Consider the following 8,510-nt stretch of genomic DNA (forward strand, 5'->3'; position numbering starts at 1 on the left):
TTTGGTGACTGCCTTTGGTTTAAACTAGGGAGGATGGGGAGGACTCTGCTATTGTTTCCTGTTACCGCTTGGGTTTTGTACTTACCATTTGAACGAGTGCTTACTTTTTAAAGTTAAAATAGAATAAGCAGCACTCTTATGCATTGAGTTCAAGAAAACAGTGCCTCTAAATCTCTGAAGATGGATTCTGATGCCTTCTGTTGTCTACTCTGGGATCAGACCTGGATCCTGATGATTCCTGTTAGTCAAGACTTGTTAGGGTTCTATCTGTTACAACACATGTGATGGATAACCACTTTGACCTTATCACACTATGGATGAAATGAACTCCTGTGATTCTGAGTAAAGCATGAATCTAAGAAGGAGAAATGTTTATTCTTTACACCTCTATCTATGCAAGTAGGAGTGACATTTAAGTTATCAGAATTAAACCACACAACCCAATGATTTCATGCACAATTGGAACTTGATCTCAAATTAAATGATTCAAAGAACTGGGCATATGATTTGAAAGCATTAAACTACTAGAAGAAAATTCAGACTTGGATCTGGACAGTGATTTTTTTTTTTGCATGACACCAAATGTGCTGAGAACAAAGCAAAGATGGGCAAGTGGGATTGCACTGGACTCTACAGCTTCTCCATAGGAGAGGAAATAAGCAACAGCTTGAAATGTCAACTAGAACATGATGGGAAAGGTTGGCAAAGCATACACCTGATAAGAACCTATTTTCCATATACAGGCAATGTGTGCAACTCAGAAGCCAAAACCAAGTCAAACACTAAATGGTAGATGACCCAAAGAGATATTTCTTAAAACAGAAACACATTTTTAAGATGATATTATTCTCCCTACCTAAAGGATAAGTAATACATCTGTTTTTGGAAAGAAGCATTGTGAATTTCCCTTACCCAATGACTATTGTCCTTGGAAGCCACTAGAGGCCCATACAGAAGAGCCCTAGAAGTTGTGTCTGCAAATGTGGGCTCCTCCAGAGTGCCCTTGCCTTTAGGAAGTCAATTGCAGCTAGGCCTCAATGCCATATCCATCCTTTGAAAATAAAGGACTTTCATTACTTACAGATCCTTGGGCTGTGTGGAAAACAGAGCAGGAGAGAGCACTCCTCTGTCCAGATCTTGGGATGCAACAGCAGTTGTAGCCTTGTAGGACAGACTTGCCCCCCCCCTTTTTTTTTCAATTCCTTTTTTTTTTATTATTATTTTACAACACCATTCAGTTCAACATAATAGCCACAGATTCCCCTGTTCTCCCCTCTCGCCCACCCCTCCCCCCAGCCCACCCCCCATTCCCACCTCCTCCAGATCAAGGTCTCCCCCGAGGATCGGGGTCGACCTGGTAGACTCAGTCCAGGCAGGCCCATTCCCCCGCTCCCAGACCGAGCCAAGTGTCCCTGCATAAGTCCCAGGATTCAAACAGCCAACTCATGCAACGAGCCCAGTACCCGGCACCAATGCACAGCTGCCTCCCAAACAGATCAAGCCAAAATGACTGTCTCACCTGTTCAGGGTGCCTGATCCAGTTGGGGGCCCCTCAGCCTTTGGTTCATAGATCCTGTGCTTCCATTCATTTGGTTATTTGCCCGGTGCTTTATCCAATCTTGGCTTCAACAATTCTCGCTCATATAAACCCTCTTCTTTCTCAATAATTAGACTCCCAGTGCTCCACCAGGGGCCCAGCCGTGGATGTCTGCATTCAGATTCCTCAGTCCTTGGATGGGGTTTATGGCACCACTATCTGGGTGTCTGGCCATCCCATCACCGGAGTAGGTCAGTTGCTGCCGTCTCGAGACCATTGCCAGCAGTCTTTTGCGGGGGTATCTTTGTGGATCTCCGTGGGCCTCCCTAGCTCTCTGCTTCCTCCCCTTCTCATCTTCTCATGTGGTCTTCATTTACCATGGTCTCCTATTCCTTGTTCTCCCTCTCTTTTCTTGATCCAGCTAGGATCTCCCACTCTCTTTCCCTGGACCGTCGCCCTTCATTGTTCCCACTCATGACCAGGCTGTTCATGTAGATCTCGTCCATTTCTCCGTGTCTTTTTTTGTGGTCCCGTTTTCCAGGTAGCCTCACTGGTGATGTGAGTAGCAGTCCAGTTATCCTTGTTCCACATCTAGCATCTTCCTATGAGTGAGTACATACCATATTTGTCTTTCTGAGTCTGGGTTACCTCACTCAGGATGATTTTTTTCTAGATCCATCCATTTGCCTGCAAACCGTATGATGTCATTGTTTTTCTCTGCTGAGTAGTATTCCATTGTGTATATGTGCCACAATTTATTTATCCATTCTTCAGTTGAAGGGCATCTAGGTTGTTTCCAGGTTTTGGCTATTACAAACAATGCTGATATGAACATAGCTGAGCAAGTGCTCTTGTGGTATGATTGAGCATTTCTTGGGTATATGCCCAGGAGTGGTATAGCTGGATCTTGGGGGAGATTGATTCCCAATTTTCTAAGAAAGCGCCATATTGATTTCCAAAGTGGTTGTACAAGCTTGCATTCCCACCGGCAGTGGAGGAGAGTTCCCCTAGTTCCACATCCTCTCCAGCATAAAGTGTCTTCAGTGTTTTTGATCTTAGCCACTCTGACAGGCGTAAGGTGGTATCTCAGAGTTGTCTTGATTTGCATTTCCCTGATGATTAGGGATGTTCAGACTTGCCCCTTTTAATGGTCACTTGTGATGTCCTAATTTTTTGTGGCTAATTTCTATTGGGTACTTCCAACACCTGTGGTGCAAGGACACTTAGGCAATTTGGAAAAGCTGGGGCAAGTCAGGGCTTCAAGAAGGAACTTGTATCTATGTTGTCCAGGCCTAGACAATATTTGTTTACCCCATCTCTGCTTACACAGTGGAGAGTGTGCTGTATAGGCCTGTGGCTGAGGCCTAATCACTGATATCAGAAAGTATGAAAGAGCACAAAGGAAACATATGGCTTACAAATCTGCTTTATACCTAGTGAAGATGACTAGAATAAATATTTAATGAATGTGTAAAGAAGGACTTTAAAGTGAGTTCTCAGTGAATCTCCCCAGGACCTAGGTGGCAGCCATGAGAGCTAGTTAAGACATTCAGTGGATTAGGGATGCTGCACTAAGATGAGATTGTACATTGGTTCTGCTGTGTGGCTGTACAGTTTCTAGTGGACTCTCTCACATGATTGATATGTATGCATTATGCCATTCTCTGGAGGGGCAGATGCAACCTTTCTTTGCCACTAGCTAAGGATAAACAGTTACCTAGAACAACATGGGCAAAATAGTCATGAGATGGTTATTTGACACATAATGACTTCTGGATGTCCCAGAGACTGGACATATAGCAGAGAGATTGGTAGTAGATGGTCTTGCCAAGTGATGTGTGTTCAGAGGCATTATACCTAAACCAATACTGGTCATCTTTAACGGCTGTATTAAACCAAGCATGGCCAAAATGGACATTGCATGCTGGAGATGCACCAGCATTTCTTGTATGCACCATACAGTCCCTAGGATGGAAAACAGTGCTTTAAAATGACTTCAAATCCTGTGACATTTGCTGTCAGAATGCAGACTTGTATAAACTCCTCTTGAGCATATATGGTAATTTCTTGACTAATTGCAAAATCTCACACATGTCAGCATGCTGTACTTTTGTTTCCAAGACTTGAAATATTAATATTTTCATTTTCTTCTTACTGGATGATGTTATGCTCTGAATGCTCAAGTCTTACTAAAATTACTGTGTGGGAATCTTCCTCCTAAAATTTATGAAATTTCTGAGTGTGGTCTTCTGTCAGGGGATTGGGTTAAAAGGGAAGAACCTCCATGTATGAGATAGTTCTTTTACAAAAGAGGCTGAGGGAACCTCCATGTCCCTTTTACAAGTTGGGGTTATTTCCTGAAAGTATCATTTGTCAACCAGGAAATGGGCCATCACCACAGAGTAAATCTTTTGACACTTTCATCTTAGACTTCCTAGCCTCCATAACCTCAGGAAATTGATCCCATCTGCTGTGTATAATAGGATTTTCAATGATCTGATACATGGTGTTGTTATATACCTGTCAAAATGGACTAATACAGATGTTCATGCTGGAACCCATCTGCCATACTTTGAGGAACTCCATGTCTTGTGGAGAAGACCAGAGGGGAAGAACTGAGGCCCCTTATAGTAGTAGATCAGAAATATTTATTGCCAGGATGCTCATGGAAAAATGATTTGATTTATAATGTTTACAATATCCTTCATTAAAACCCACTCAGTTCACACAGGGACAACTGTCTAATGATTCTCCCCTCCTGAGCCAGTATGGATAGATGTGGTCTGCACATCTTGTCTCAGCTCACAGCCCTGCTAAGCTGCCTCCTGACACCAGTACCACTTGCCTACCATGCTGGAGAGTTCATCTGCAGTAAACTCTTCAAATCCTAGAGAACCACTCCTTTTTCTGCCCATGGTGTTAACCAATGTCCAAGTGGTAAATTCAAGTTAGAACATGTGTGGGTGTTATATGGAATCCATCTCTTATTGTAATGGTTTCTTACACAGCAGTAGTAGAGCAGAGCATGCTTTGGTACATAGTGAGTGAATCTGTGACTTGTGTAGATTATTTTAAGCATAAACTTTTGCTTTGTCAATGTATTTATGAAGTAGGACTTTACCTTTTCTCTTAATTTCTCAAGAATAACCCAGAACACATAATAAATAAATGGCATCAAGTTCTGTACTCACTGGAATGTTTTAGTGAACAAGTTCTCATTTTTCATCTAAATTTCTGCAATGTAGATGCAGGATTAGTGTTTAACCAAAGTGTGGTTCAGGTCTCTGTTCTTGGGGAGAGAGTTAGTGGGAAGTATATGGTCTTGGTAATTGCTAGAACATGAGGGAGACCAGAAAGTTGTCATTTTTTTGTTTTGTTTTTGTTTGTTTTGTTTATTGTTAACTAGGAAGTTAAGCTAGTAAGGTTCCATTGATCTGCCCTTCCTTCACTCTGCCATCACATCAGAGTCATCAGAAAAAGAAAGAGAAAGACAGGCCAGGACAGCATTGTTATTCCTTGAACCAACCAGTTTCTCTAGGCAGGATTCCTCCTTACAGTTCTCAAGAATTTGAGTGAAATGCTGCCTCAGCCTGAGGTGGTTCCTTAACATTGAATCCAAGACTCCAGTTAATACACATGGGAAACCCGACCAAACCTAATGCAAAACATTCAACATACAAGAGCTGGTTACAACTGTTGTAGGTAGAGACTGGGCATCAGAATTCTCAGGTCATTCCAAAACATAACTTTACTGAGGCTAATTATCAAAGAACATGGGGTCACTCACATCAGAAGACCTGAAAGCAGTGGGATAGGTTATACACCAGGCGTTTTAGGTTGACACTCAAGTGAAGGTATATCTAGGCAATGGCAAACGTGTGGACATGTGGTCATTGGCTAGAGGGTTGAAGAGAGTGAGGAGAGAGTCACTGTCACCTCGGGTGTCAGAGTTCCAAGTTGTTGGGAAAGTGAATATCTGGGCCACATTAGACTGGAGAATCTTCTTCTCTAACCAGTACATTTCTGAAATGATCTGTGGAGCTTTGAGTGGCAAAGGAAAGTTCTCAAAGCACAGAAAAATATATTTTCTCAATCCTTTATATCCTGTTTCTGGTTGTAAAAGAGATCAGGAAACCAAACTTTCAAATGGAAATGAACACAAATTGGACAGATATCTTTGTGTATTATAGCTCTGTACATTGTACATTATTGTACATTATTGTCAAGAGATGGAATTGACCTCCATGTCCTACAGTGGGAGAGTGGGTAAAGAAAATGTGGTATACATAAACATTCTGTGTGTGTGTACATGTGTGCATGTGTGCACACTGAACACTCTTCAACCACAAAAAGATGGAATTTTCAATAAATGAGATGATCCTGGAGGACACTTAATGTGTTAAATGCAGTTGCACAAATATAAGGACAACATTTTCTCACTTATACAAGATAAAAATCAACACAATGGAATGTGGGATAAAATACTTGCTATTGGGGATTGGCAAGCCAAGAGATTTGGAGTAGATGTTGATCAATGGGTACAGAGTTACATATAGGGAGGAGCAATGACTTCTGCTCAACTATGACACAATAACATGATTGTAAATAATAACGGATTATGTATTTCAAAATAGCTAAGACAGTAGAATTTTAGTGTTTCACCATAAAGAAATTATAAATGTCTGAGGTGACAGACAGGCTAATTCCCCAATTTAATCATTTCACAATCTGCATATACATGTATCAACCCTTACCATTATACACCTTAAATTTTCACTGTTACAATAGGTCAGTTTAAAAACAATAAACTCTTGCATTTTACAAAAAAATTTTACCCCAAAGTTCAAAAATGGGAAGGAAGAATACATGAGATTATTGCTTCCAGGGTCAAGAATTTGCAATAGGGAGAGGGGTTGGAATGAACTCTCTGGAAACAAAGGCAAGAGAGGTTTGTAGCCTTGTGAGCTGGTGGAGAAGCCCTGGAGAACGTTAGTGGGGAGATTGGTCAATGTGATTGTGTCAAGTGTTTGCTCATTGACAGTTACTGGAGTTACACTAAGTGTAACCGAACACAGAGGACCTCCATTTTTAGATAATTACCTTTCAGAAGGATGAACCCACATTTGATTAAATCATTAAATTTATTTATCCTGGAACATGAGTAACTTACTTAGACAGAAATGTATTATAGGACTTTGGTAACTAAATATTACATTTGCAATCCAATAATCAGTTTTCTGTGATATTTGAGGCAGAAAAAGTTGTACTGGCTAGAGTTACACTATATCTACTAGTTCATTTGGTGGAGTTGGTATCTGTCACAGCCCAACACAGATTGTTATAACAACTACCTAATGAGATGCTTCTAGCATTCTTTCTTCCTCAGAGTGATGTGGGATTCTATTCTCCCAGTATGCTTCCTTCCTTATTGAAGGCCCACAAGGATGTATGATATGAAACCACATTATCTGTGCTACTAGAGTCGGCAGTCTAAAAGGTCACCACTGCTATCTTTCATCAGACAACACACATAACTCCCTTAAGGAGTGTGCAATGTTCTGGAGTCTGAGTCTTAACAACCTGTAGCACCACTGAGGACTCCAAGCTGCAGGGAGAACTGTCTGCTGATTTCTTTATTTTTCTTGGAATTACTTCCAAGCTGGATTAAGCACACCAAAGCTATAAGGTAACTCACTTGAGTGTATATTGCAGAGCATACTGGAGTAATTAGGCACATGCACTTTCTGTATGTGAAGAACAGTTTTCTGTATAGTCATCTTGTTCTTTCTGGTCTCCATGCTCAGCGGCAGCAGATCAAGTAGATTTTGCTACCCTTGGTGCAAATCCCACTGATGCGTTCTAGCATTTTGTAGGATCGGCTTCAACAGTAGCATGTCAAGAGCATTTTTGAGGCTGGAGATACACAGAGAGAAACAGGAATTGAGTTTGGAGCTCACCAGGATGGGATAGTATACAGTCTTATGAAGATGTGTGATACAAGCATGGATATGTTTTGTTGGCAACATTACAGCAAGCAAGATGGTTAACTCAACACAAATTGAAATAATGTACCTGGGGAGTATTGATAATATGCCAGAATTCAGATCCATTCCGATGTATCTTTAATTTTTATGCTCCTTTTCTTACCATTTATATAATTGAATGAACTCTTACACTGATTTGAAGTTCTCTTAGGCAATAAAATTATTTTTGTCATACCTAAGACTACTTCTTTTGTTGTATAAGGATCTACTCAATATATTGCTCTTCATTCTGGTAAAATTACAAATTGTATTTTTAGAGCAAAAGACTAAAGCAAAAGAAAATGAAAAAAAAACTTTACTTCTGTCTCACTGTTAATGCTATGAATATGAAATAGAAGAAAGTAAGATAGAGTTATCAAGAGAGCCAGACTGTTCTTGAGAGGATTACATGGCACATCTTCACTCTTCTCTCAGGAGACTCCAACTCACTATCATACTGGGCACCACCCCTCACCTGCATCTTGAAGAGCAGAGCCTTCTGGGCCTCCAAAGGAGATGGACACATCCTGGTCCTCTACCCCTGAATGCTCCTCATTTTTAGTCTCCTCAGTTGCTTCTGGGAGAGGATCAGCCTGGGCCAGGAAGACAAGCTAGATAAGGTCAGTGAGGAGGACAATTGAGTTCATGGCTGAGAGTCACCTGGAGGAAGGGTGAACAGGAGCCCAGTGTGTGGGGAGTAAGGAGCCAGCCTGCATTTATAGGGCTGTCATGAGAAGGAACAGAAACATGTTCTGTAGTTAGAGAGGGCATGCACTAATGGGAACTGGGAGACACTGTTGCCCCAATATCCCTTTGATGTTCCTCTGTTCTCACAGCTGCCATCATGATGTTGTTCTGTGTGATCAGTGACAGCCCTGCCTTCCAGTTGATAATGATAATTATTCTTGTTTGTTTATTTGTTTTATTTGCCTGCTTGTTTTCTAAACAAA

At 41.1% G+C, this 8,510-nt stretch overlaps 1 pseudogene; it reads right to left on the reverse strand.

The window, feature by feature from the left end:
• Nucleotides 1-7,337: 7,337 nt before the first annotated feature.
• LOC114689197 lies at nt 7,338-8,207 on the reverse strand (annotated as a pseudogene).
• Between the last annotated feature and the right edge of the window lie 303 nt (nt 8,208-8,510).

This window comes from Peromyscus leucopus, chromosome 17 (genome assembly GCF_004664715.2).
Source record: "Peromyscus leucopus breed LL Stock chromosome 17, UCI_PerLeu_2.1, whole genome shotgun sequence".
Lineage (NCBI taxonomy): Eukaryota > Metazoa > Chordata > Mammalia > Rodentia > Cricetidae > Peromyscus > Peromyscus leucopus.